Source organism: Apodemus sylvaticus, chromosome 10 (genome assembly GCF_947179515.1).
Source record: "Apodemus sylvaticus chromosome 10, mApoSyl1.1, whole genome shotgun sequence".
NCBI classification, from domain to species: Eukaryota; Metazoa; Chordata; class Mammalia; order Rodentia; family Muridae; genus Apodemus; species Apodemus sylvaticus.
The window spans coordinates 75,418,760-75,432,171 of NC_067481.1; positions in this window are offsets into that span (position 1 = coordinate 75,418,760).

The following is a 13,412-nucleotide window of genomic DNA, read 5'->3' on the forward strand; positions in this document are numbered from 1 at the left end:
TAAATTGTAGCCTTGGGAAATCCATAAAAGTAGCTTTCTCAATTGAAGTCTCACTTGTGATCACAGGAAACAGTTTAGGGATGCTGCATGTTCCCTCTGTATTAAATCTGCTACAGAAGAGGGTCATCGATACTTCAATGCTGAGCCAATGCTTCCAGGAAGGTATTCAGGTTCCATGCCTGAAAGATTAACAACAAAGACAAAATATTATTCTATAGGTGGCGTTTCCAGCATAGCTAGGATGGATTTGAATGTCCACCTTAGGCACACACATACAACAAGCTCTGCAGTCAGTCCCTGAGCTATGCTTTTCCTATCTACCTCTCATTTGTTCCAAGAGTCTCAGCCCACTTACTGAACAAAAAATTATGTTCACAAGATTTTGGTGGAGATTAATTTCAGATACATCCTAAATGACAAAAACATATTGCATATGGTTCCCACATTCTCTGTCTACACCACTGTTCTGCAAGTACTATCCAACTGGGTCTGCTTAATTTATTCAGTGCTGCATTTCCAAGATCCAGTGCCATTTCCAAGGCAGGAAAGGCTCCCAAGAAATAGTGTTAAATCAGTTAATGTATCCATTATATACCTCGGCTCCAAGCCTGATAAAATGCTAGTGCCCCAGAAATGTTTGTTTTCTATGAGTCAGAAAATAAGAATACATCTGTCCTACATACAAATTTAGTCATACAAAAATTTTTATCCATCCATGATCTGTACTTTTTCTGCTGGTTATAACAACATTCAGATATGCTGATGACTTTTCAAGTGAATGAAACCTCAAGCATATTAAAATTCTGGAATCATAACTCAAAACGATCTGGATATAATGAAATGTGAATACATAAGCCACTATGGTCAATTTGTCAATGTTGTCAATTGTCAGTATTGACACTATTGTCAATGGTATTGAAGAGAAAACATCAAATTTAGTTTTATCACTGCATCTGACAAACGTGCATAGAGGGTATCACCCTTGATATTCACTTACTTATTTAATATGTAGAAGAAGATGACTTCTGGGATAAGACAGAGGTTTGTAAACTTTATCTATGACTGTGATAACACAGAAGAACTGGCTTGATTCCAAAGAGTGACAGCAGAAAAGCACCAGGAATCATGTAGAGCAAAGTGGAGCTAAGAAGTGGAGAATCAGAAAAGCCACAGAGTGAAAAGCACCTAACACTGCTCCAGCCACACATGGTAGCCAGAGGGAAACAGAGAAGGCCAAAGCCACAAGTTGTAGGGAAACTGGTTAGCTCTGGTGAAAACACACCCTTGATTTTAGCCAGAGGGCAATCCCATAATTCCCACAAGCTGTAAACAACTGATTTTCATGGATTTGTGCTCAGCACCAGCATGGCTTTTTCCTGATTCCTTTGACTTGAAACTCCACCAGGTTCAATGGTCAAAGTTGAAGTCAAGATCTCAAGTTAAAGGACCCAGAAAGAAGCTGTTCAAATCCTTTATCATTTTTATAACTTTTCTATACAGAACCTCAAACCACAAACAACTCACTTAGTGAAACCCCTGCCTAATTTCATTCACAGTATATCTTCATTCTAATCACCCATCTCTTGCTTCCAGTTCTTCTAGTGTGGACTTCTGTCTTTTACTTCACTGTCCATCACCTACATCATTTTCTTGCTAATGCACATAATCTACTCTCACTAAGTCCTATACACAGTAATCTGTGGTTTCTCTGACAAAATCACATCAGCAAACTGATTTATTCAAGTGTGCAGTCTTTTTTTTAAGTATGGAATAGAGTTTATTTAGGGCATAGGTCAGGGAGCTAAGGGGGTTGTAGTGGCAGAAAAAGGCAGAGAGGAGAGAGTAGAGAAGTAGAGGCAGGCCATGACCACGTGGAGAGAGAGGGAAGGAAGAGGGGAAGGGAAGAGCCCAAGAAGGCAAGAGAGAACAAGAGGAGAAGAGAATAAGATCAAGTTTGCAGTCTTAGTGGCCAATATAATGATAGTTCTCAGTATGCTTCTGAGACTGGAATCACTCACTTGCTCAAGTGCACTAACAGATCCTTAGAGACACAGAGCCATGCAGTAATTTCTGTCTTGTTCAGAATGCTTGATGTGGAAGCAGTCCTTCCTCCTTGGGGACTGACCTTTTTCTCCTTTGTGATCTGGTGTTTGAAGAGCTTCTGTCTTTTGTAGCACCAATAGTTTTCTTCCATTCCTAGTCTAACATATTGGCTTTCATTTGCCTAAGGGAGTTCTTTGCTCCCCCACTTTAATGCCCTAAGTGAGCCATTTCTTTTAAGGATGTGTGCTGCTTCATAAATCCCGTGCTTCTGCTGATAACAGGGCAATCTTTGTAACCAAATATCTATACCCACCCAAAGGGTCACACTGCCACTGTGCCAACACTGACTGTAGTGGCACTGTGTTTAGCACAGCTTCTCTTGTTCTCCATGCTCTGTTCTTGAGCCTATAATTTATACAACACCAAGTGTAGTTATAGGACCTTCCTTGTCTCTCAAGATCTTTCCTCCATTCCTCGAAACGCCCCTGGGAGCTCTTTAAGAACAACTGAAAGTTCTCTATGTGAGTCCAAGGATGGGCCTCAGTAGTCGTGCACTTTATTCTTAGATTTACATGTAGGCTCTGATCCCAGCCACCCTGGATAAGGAATTAGGCAACACAGCGCTTTCTTTGGGAACCTGGTACACACATGTGTGAGGTGTGGGTAATTCCAATGGGACTGCACACAGGTGAACACAGACCTTCTTAGGAAAATGATCAGGACTTGCAAGCACTAGTGGGATCCACATTCCACAAGAGAGGATGACACTTTGGTAAAGCCTATCTCCTTTCATAATGAAGTGACATTGGGTGGGTACAATTGGTTCTTATAACCCACATGGAATATGAAGGATTATGCATGTGCTTGGCAGGAGACCTGTTTTAACAGCTTAAAAAGGAGATTGCTTCAGCACAGGACCTGAACGCATCCTGACTGAGAAATGGATGCCTGTGATTGAGTTTCAGGTTGCAAAAAGGCTTCAAGGAAAGTGCACCCCCTCACATCCCCACTTGATGACCTCTCACATGGAAAGTATGTCCAACTTGCTTTGTTCTCAAAAGGCTATAACTCATCACAATCGATGGGATTTAAGAAAACAGATTGTAGTTTAGTATGAAGAAAATGTGAAATAAAATGAATCCGTTTTAAGGTAGACTGCCTGGACAGGAAGTAATATCCCTCCGTCTAAAACACTGGCCTTCTCTTTCAGAGCATGCAAGATTGATTATATATATGAATTATATGTAATTCATATATATATGATTGAATTAACTAGAATGTTTAAAAACATACACTCAGCCACTTTCCATATTTTCCATATTTATTCACCCAATATAAGTTAACTTTGAAGGCTTGTCTTCTACTGCAGGCCTCCTTGGCAAATATAAAACATTTTGATATGTGCCTGCTTGTGATCATCTGTGCTCAGCTTGGTGTTTGTTTCTGAGTTGTGACTGTATCTGCCCATGCATGATCTGCCTTTGTCATGAATCTTTTTTTTAATCAGAAAGCATTTTTATATTTGCACAGTAATATTTAATATTACATTTTCCATATGACTCCACTAATTTAATGGCATCACCAGCCTATAGCAGAACAACATTCAAGAAATATAACTGTATCTCATTGGAGCTAAGGCAGAGATTCCATAAGTTCCTTCTAGTCACATTCATTGTTGTGCTATGTGACTTAAAATTTGAATCTAACTTCCCGTTGTTTCATTAAGCCTACATGTGAAGCTCTCTTAGTGTTTGGGAGATTAGCTCTATACCAAATTTCCCAGGCATCAAAGAATTCTTTTACAAAATTTCTATTCTTATCTTTTCTACAGAGTCATTCATCCCCTAATATAGATGCCATCTCCATCTCACTAGAAACCTGTCACCTCATCCTACTGCATAAGCTTTTGTATACCGTGTTCAAGATTCCTAAACAGCCAAAATTCACAATAATTTTAGTGTAAAATCAGATAACCAAGGTTGGGCCAATTCACTTCATTGGACATACAAAGTCTATACTACTTCACATGATACCTGTTTTCCCTGGCACTACACATGGACCATTGACATGATCTAGATTGGGTTTACCCCTGCTGCACTCTTCCTGTAAGTCTCCCTTGATTTATCAACAGCACCTGCAACCACACCTCTCTTCTTTGTCTTCTGGTGCAGATGTTTATAGTTTACTTTGCATATTAGTGCCTTGGCTATTCAGAAAGGTCTTTAGATTATTCTAAACCAACACTCAGACTTTATTAAAGGGATATTTCTTCTCCTAATTTTATGTAGTTGTATAAAAAGAGATACAAGTGACGATGTTTTTGATGTGCTGTGTATCCTTAGGTAGGTGGACAGATATGTGGATGGTAGAAACAATATCATTAGTAAAACCTTTTGCAAAACTTTACTTTTCTATGCCTCAGTGAGATAATTAGCAGGAATGGGAGTTAATGCAAATATTATAACATAATATTGATTTTGTTTTTTGGTTTTTAACTTTGAAGGTAAAATAGCCTATTCAGTCAGCACTTACCCACAGCAAAGATAACTACTGCATTACCACCCTTGATTCTATTGGCTTCAAAGTCAATAGGAGACCAAACTGGATCTGTCTATAACTAGAGATGTTCAAGGAAGACAAGCCTTTCTTTGTCTTGATTTTTTTTTGTGGGCAGAGACCTTGGGAAAGGGCCTTGAGAAGTCATGATCACATACCTTCTATCCCAGCAGAGACGTTGCTGTGAGTCCTGACTTAGAATGTAGCAGCATTCTCCCTGTGCATCCTACACTTGCCCTAACCAACTGAGAACAGGAAGGAGCTGGTACATTGTCAAACCACCTCATGACCCTAAGATTCAGTGCATCACACATTCCCTGGGGATGTTGTCCTACATCCATACAACTATTGTTTACAAAATGTGGCTCTAAAGACATCTGGGCCCTGTAGTAGCAATTATAATCCACTGAGAGATTCCACAGGAAAAAAAAAACCTGTTTATCAAGTGTGGCCTTGGAGATCTCTGAGCCCCAGTATGGCAATTATAATGCATCAAGAGGCACCTATGTAATAATTATTTTCTAAGTGTGACTGTGGAGACCTGTTATTTCCAATGTGGTGATTATAACCAACTGACTGTGTCCCCAAGATCTTTCTTTACAGTCCTTAGTTTCCCCAGTTCCTCACACTGTGAACAAATCAAGCTGCTGGAGCCAGAATCTTCCAATTCCACAACTGTGCCTATAACCTGCTTGGAATTTTCACACTTCATCTATTCCAACCACAATCATGACAGCTAGCTCTTTACCAGTCACTCCCACCTTCAACACACACTGAAAGTGTTTCTTTTTCTAGAAAGTTCACACCATCCTCATGTTCTTGTCTGTGTTTATCATTGATCCAGTTATCTAATTTCCTTCATGAAAGGCTTGATGATTTATACTTAGTTCACTTATAATGCTTGATGTTTTAGTGTTCATTTTATCTCACTTTAATCACTATAAATAAAAAAAACCAATATATTTTGCCTGTGTATTCCAGAGATATGTATCAGTTAAGCTGTTTTGCATAGTATAGGAATAAAACTGCCAATTAATGTTAATCTGTAACCACTGAGGAAATTAGATCTCTTACTACAAACTGAGTACTGACTCAGCTTTCTTGACAACCTCACTGTCCTTGTCAGTAAAATAATATTATTGAATATTAGTGGTGATGCATTTGAGGTGTGTGATGGGAGACCGATGGCACCATCTTTTTGGTGGACAATACCATCTCTGACTCCAAGGATGCTCACAGTCTAAGGAGAGACAGGCATCATCCTGAGGTCATTGGACTAAAAGTCATTCCTTTCATCCAGAGGGCCATAAAACCATGAAGGGAAGAATTAAAAATACTTGAAATATTATTACTTTACTGGATCTTACTTATTATACATTCAACATCAATGGCACAAAGTACCGTGTAGAGTTGTGAGAGTGTTTTTAAGAGTGAGAAAGAAATTTTTTGTTTTTTTACTTACTTATCAAAGAACAAGTACTCCATGTTAGCACTGACTTCAGGTGCAGGGGGACTGAAGAGAGCCAGCTGCTGGCAATTATCACTTCCTGATCTGGATTATGGATGCAATGTGGCCAAGCAACCCATGCTCCCATCACCATGATGGATCATATATCATATCATATCATATCATATCATATCATATCATATCATATCATATCATATCATATCATATTCAGTCTGACCAATTACCTTCCACTCTCCCCACCATGATGGATTATACCTTCAAACTGTGACCCAAATAAAACCTTCCTCCTTTAAATTGAGTTTGTAGGAGGTATTTTTTTATCACAATACCAGGAAACATAACTAATACATTTTGCTTTTAATTTCTTATGTTTTCTTGTATACTTCTGTGTTTTTATTTGTCATTATATTTTGCCCTGCATCTTTCCTGGGTAGCTTTATGGTTGCCCTTTCTTCCTCTGAACCCACTATACAATGCCTTCTCTGCTCTCTCTCATGCCTCTGACCTATTCTTGGCTGAATGTTCACACTTACTCCCTCCCTTTCTTCTCCTCATTTATTATTCTGTTATTGATACTTAAAACCCTGTAAAAACACATTTCCTGAACACAGTACTCTCTGCTATTGCTGGAAGTGTTCAGGAACACAAATGAGATACATGCTGTTCTCCAATGCAGGCCAACAAATGCTTGTCAAGTCATTGTGTTACTGCAGTTAGCTTCCCTCTAAGTGGCAGTGGGGAGCATAAAGTCAAGTGAGTATAAGTGCACAGTACATAGGTAAAGCAAAACAAACACAGGCAGTGGGTGGAAGCAGAATAAGCAGGAAGAGAATTCATCCCAACAGATAACCAAACACAACCAAGAGATACAAAAGATGTAAGAGGAAAAGCCATTATGACACACCAGGGAGCTCACAAGTCTTCAGTAGCAGAAACTGAAGATAACAAGGTAGCTGAAATGTCAGTGAAACATTTCAGAATCTTAGTTTATAAGAGAAATTGTGATTCCATACAGCATTCAGATAAGCCTGTGAATGAAGTAAGAAAATCCACTTAAGACATAAAGAAGACAGAGAAGTGGATTCAACGATAAGAGAGTTCTCTTATCTCTAAGAAACGGAGCTTACTGGCTGCAACATTCTGAGTCAAAGGATGGCAATCGACATGCTGATTAAATGCAGCCAAGCAGTAACCTCGAATACCTGTGCTTATGTATGATAACATAGACTTGAAATAAAAACTACTCATAGGCATAAATATGATCACTGGTATTAATAAAGAGAACAACTTGTCTGGAGAATATAACAGTTGCAAATATCTAAACATTGACTGTCAGAGTGACTAATTTTATAAATCAAATTCATTTTTTTGCTTGTTTTTGTTTTTTGTTTTTTTAATTTTTAAATTTTTAAATTTTCTATATTCTTTGTTTTTTATTTTTTATATTCTTTGTTTACATTCTGAATGCTTTCCCCTTTCCCGGTTCCTCCCATCTCTATCGGGTCTCATAAGCCCTCTTCCCTCTGCCCATTTCCCAATCACCCCCTTCCCATTTCCCTGTCCTGGTACTCCCCTACAATGCTGGATCAACTCTTTTCAGAACCAGGGCCCTCTCTTTCCCTCTTCTTGGGTATCATTTGATATGCTAACTGTGTCTTGAGAATTCAGAGCTTCTGGGCTAATTAATATCCACTTATCAGTGATTGCATTCCATGTGTATTCTTTTGTGATTGGGTTACCTCACTTAGGATGATATTTTCCAGTTCTAACCATTTGCCTAAGAATTTCGTGAATTCATTGTTTTTAATTGCTGAGTAGTATTCCATTGTGTAAATATACCACATTTTCTGTATCTATTCCTCCATTGAGGGACATCTGGGTTCTTTCTGGCTTCTGACTATTATAAATAAGGCTGCTAGGAACACAGTGGAGCATGTATCCTTATTGCATGCTGGGGAATCCTCTGGGTATATGCCCAGGAGAGGTATAGCAGGGTCCTCCGGAAGTGTCATATCCAGTTTTATGAGGAACCGCTAGACTGATTTCCAAAGTGGTTGTACCATCTTGCAATCACACCAGCAGTGGAGGAGTGTTCCTCTTTTTCCACATCCTCACGAACACCTGCTGTCTCCTGAGTTTTTAAACTTAGCCATATAAATCAAGTACTTTTTTTATTCGATATATTTTTATTTACATTTCAAGTGATTTCCCCCCTTCTGGTCCCCCCACTCCCCAAAAGTGACATAATCCCCCTTCCCTCCCCCTGTTCTGGCTTTGCCTTATATTGCTACACTGAGTCTTTCCAGAACTAGGGGCCACTCCTCCGTTCTTCTTGTACCTCATTTGATGTGTGGATTATGTTTTGGGTATTCCAGTTTTCCAGGCTAATATCCACTTATTAGTGAGTGCATACCATGATTGATCTTTTGAGTCTGGGTTACCTCACTTAGTATGATGTTCTCCAGCTCCATCCATTTGCGTAAGAATTTCATGAATTAATTGTTTCTAATGGCTAAATAGTACTTTATTATGTATATATACCACATTTTTTGCATCCACTCTTCTGTTGAGGGATACCTGGGTTCTTTCCAGCTTCTGGCTATTATAAATAGGGCTGCTATGAACATAGTGGTGCATCATATATCCTTATTACATGCTGGGGAATCCTCTGGGTATATGCCCAGGAGTGGTATGGCAGGATCTTTCGGAAGTGACATGCCCAGTTTTCTGAGGAACTGCCAGAATGATTTCCAGAGTGGTTATACCAATTTGCAACCCCACTAGCAGTTGAGGAGTGTTCCTCTTTCTCCACATCCTCGCCAACACCTGCTGTTTCCTGAATTTTTAATCTTAGCCATTCTGACTGGTGTAAGGTGAAATCTCAAGGTTGTTTTGATTTGCATTTCCCTGATGACTAATGAAGTTGAGCATTTTTTAAGATGTTTCTCTGCCATCCGAAGTTCTTCAGGTGAGAATTTTTTGTTTAACTCTGTACCCCATTTTTAATAGGGTTATTTAGTTTTCTGGAGTCTAACTTCCTTAGTTTTTTGTATATATTGGATATTAGCCCTCTATCTGATATAGGGTTGGTGATGATCTTTTCCCAATTTGTTGGTTGCTGATTTGTCCTTTTGATGGTGTCCTTTGCTTTACAGAAACTTTGTAATTTTATGAGGTTCCATTTGTCAATTCTTGACCTTAGAGCATACATTATTGGTGTTCTGTTCAGGAACTTTCCCCCTGTGCCCAAAGTTCTAAAGGACTGATACACTAGATTGGACCAGATAAAGTAAAAGTGGAGGACTTCAAAGCCCCCCCCCCCCCAACTGAAAACCAACTAGGTGCTCAACTGAAAACCAACTAGGAAGCTTCAGTGAAAGCTAAACTATGACTTGAATCAACTGGATTATTTATCTACAGAGCACTAGGTCCAACTGATACAGAATTCACATGTTTCTCTGTGGTCAGAGAGTAACCTCTAAAATACATAGAAGTTAGAGAGATGGCTCAGTAGATAAGGACACTGTCTGCTCTTCGAAAGGACCTAAAGTCAATTCCCAGCACCTGAATGGCATCTCACAACCTCTGTATCCTAGAGTATCTTCTTTAGGCCTTCATGGGTACTGTAGCCTAACCTAACCCTAATCCTAAGCTTAACTCCAACCCTAACACTAACCCTGTAGTTAGTTCCTTTTATTTTATCAGATCACAGAAGAATAAAATTAGAAAATACAGTAGTAACCATGTAATTAGAGATTGGAGTATACATAATTGCAGAAAAAGTCAGGAAGAAAAATTTTAAATTCTTAGAATTAAATAAAAAACTACAACTTACTAGAACCTCTGGGATACAGCTAAGAATGTGTTGTCTTGTAGAAAAATGTTTATAGCAATAAATGTTTACATTGAAAAATCAGAGATATCTCAGACAAATAACACACTGATGACTGTTCTAGATAAATAGAAGCTAAGCTACATTTAATAGACAGCATAAATAATAAACAGAGAAGAAATGAATAAACTAGGGACTCAAAGAATAACATATTGTGACGGCTGTAAATGCTTAGCCAGGGAGTGGCACTATTAGGAGGTATGGCCTTGTTAGAGTAGGTGTGTCACTGTGAATGTGAGTTTTAATACCCTAGTCCTAGCTGCCTGGAAGGGAGTTTTCTGCTAGTAGTCTTCAGATGAAGATGTACACTTCTCAGCTCCTCTTGCACCATGCCTGCATGGATGCTGCTGTACTCCCCCCTTTATGACACCTTGATGATAATGAACTGAACCTCTGAACCTGTAAGCCAGCTCCAATTAAATGTTGTCCTTTATAAGACTTGCTTTGGTCATGGTGTCTATTCACAGCAGTAAAACCCTAACCAAGACACACATAGAATCAATCAAAAATTGTTTCTGTGGAGAAGGAGTGGATGGGGAAGGGCAGAAAGGGAAGGACTGGGAGGTGAGGAAGGAGAAGAAACTTTTGTCTGGATATAAAATAAATGAAATTAATTAATTAATTGTTTCTGTAGCTGGGTATAGTGATACACGCCTTTAATTCCATCACTTGGGACACAGAGGCAAGGGGATCTTTGTGAGTTCAGGGCCAGTCTGGTCTACACAATAATTCCAGGACAACTAGAGTTACATAGTGAGACCTTGTCTTGAGAAAACAACAAAATTTTTTCTTTGAAATGATAAACAAGACTGATAACTCCCAACTCAAAGTAACCAAAGATATAGAGAAGAAAGACAAATTAATAAAATTAGAGAGAGAAGGGAAATTGACTTTAGACTCCAGGGAAGTCTAAATGAATACTTTCAAAAGTTATATTCCCCAATGCTGGAAAATCTGAAGAAATGAATACATTCCTAATGTATACAACCTGCCAAAATAAGCCATGAAGATATAAGTAGAATAAAGAGGTCCCCAACAAGCAATTATACTGAAACAGTAATTAAGTTTCCCCACCAAGAGAAGCTCAGGGGAGTCCTTGCATGTGTCAGTGAGAAGTGTCTTCCTCTTTCAAGTTAAGACGGAGCTCACCAATCGGCTAGACTGGCTGACCCCAGAAATCTGTCTCTCTGCTCTCAGACCAGGGTTACAGATGCATGCCATAGTCCCTGGCTTTGTGGGTGCTGAGGATTTGAACACAGGTCTTCATGACTGTGTAGGAGATACTTTACTGGAGTCGTCTCTCCAGCCCCTATACATGGTCAAGAAATAGTTAACATTAATGTTTCTTATATTATTCCACAAAATAGAAAGGGAAGAAATGTTACCAAACTCATTCTACAATGTCTGTATTACTTTATTCGAGGATTGGATAAGGACATGACAAAATAAAAAAAAAACAACTATAGACCAATTTCTCATGAACATATAGATACAAGCATCCTTTAATGAAAAAAGATAAAAATTCTGCAAACTGAATGTTGTACATCAATGCAAAGTGGGTTTCATCCCAGGGAGGCGAGTTTAGTTCAGTATACACCAATCAATAAGTGTAATAAATCACATACATATATCTTATGCATATTGGTCAAGTGCTCTGTCACTGTGCTACATCTCCAACAGTTGGGAGAAAAAGGTACTTAAATTACGTATTAGACTAGAGCTTACTATTCAAAATATATAATAAATTCCTACAACTCTACAAAGCAAACAAATCACCACAAAGTCTGGACGCACCATGATCTTAGGTTAAAGAGCCAGAAGTGGAACTACCCAAGCATGCAGTGTTATAGCTCCCATCCTATCCTGCCAACGTGGTAAAATAGCATGACCCAAAACAGCTTGGGAGGAAGCATCATTTGGCTTACACTTCCACATCACAGTCTCTGACTAGGAGGAATCAAGGCAGGAATTAGAGGCAGGAACTTAAAGAGAGAGCACAAAAGCATACTACTTACTCCTTTAACTGCTAGGACCACCTTCCAAGGGATGGCACCACCCACTGTGGACTGGACCCTCCCATAACAAACAGCAACCTATAAAATGCCCCACATACCAGTCTGACAGAGACTGCGGGACAGCTGAGAGTTCCTCTTCCCCATGATTCTAGTTTCTGTCAAGTTGACCTAACTAACCAGCATACAAAATAATTTAGAATTCTTTTGTTTTGTTTTGGGAAGTGACTCGATATGCTAGCAACACTGGTGTATAAAAGTCCACCCATATTCAATATCGTGAATGAAGAAACTCAGTGGGGAGAGGAAATAAAATGGTGTTTAAGGATGGTGGAGTGGGCAGGAGAATTACTGTTTTCATGAAAACAGAGTTTCAGTTTGGGAAAAGGGGAAAGCATTTGGAATGTAAACAAAGAATATAGAAAAAATAAAGAAAAAAAGGAAAAAACATGAAAAAATGTGAACACTAGTTATGAAAGAGGATTTAAAGCTACTTAAGTTTCACAGAGACCCCCCCCTAACCACTAGAGGGAGCTATGGTATTTAAGACAGGCCTTTCAAAATAGGAGATGCTCTGAGAGATGATACCAGGACAAAGGACTTGCTTCTGCTTGAATCTCAGGAATGGCCTAAAAATCCACATACCTTCACTATGTCCCTATACACATGTAGTAATGACAGGGAAATCGGTGTAGTTACTCTAGCAAAAACATAATTGCTGGGTGTTTTTTGTTTTTGTTTTCATTTTTGTCTCCCCAAAATGGGTTGAATATGATATTTCAACATTTTTCAAGGCATGTAATATGTACATGACCTTCTGTCTTCCTATTTTCAGTACCATTTCTAAATTGTCAGTGAGAAAATTGTGTTTGCAACCTGATAATCTAATAAATATAGATTTTTTAGGTCACGTTTGGGCTTATTGAGACAATATCCCCATAGATTTTACATGATTAAAACCTGACAGGTATTAAATCCATAGGTCTCATTTTTATTGTAAGAGCCACTACTTCCCTAGGACTTGGGCCTATGCAAGGCTGTTACCCTTATCCCACACCTCAGAAAATCCTGTACTTTGGGGAAAAGGGAATGATTTGCTTTAGTTACCATTCTGTGTCAAAAAAAAAAAAAAACTAGAACAAATGTTTTATGATGTGAACCTCTGTGTCAAAACAAGAACAAAATAAGCTAACATTCATACTTTAATGTACTTGTATACAAATATATACCATAAAGTCAATCAGCATCATCTCTTGGGGCTGGAGAGATGGCTCAGAGGTTAAGAGCACTGGCTGCTATTCCAGAAGACCTGGGTTCAGTTCCTAGTGCCAGCATGGCAGATCACAACTGTCTGTAACTCCAGTTCTATGGGACATGACAGTCTCACGCTGTCATACATGAAGCAAAACTCCAATGTGTATAATAAAATTAATAAAAATAT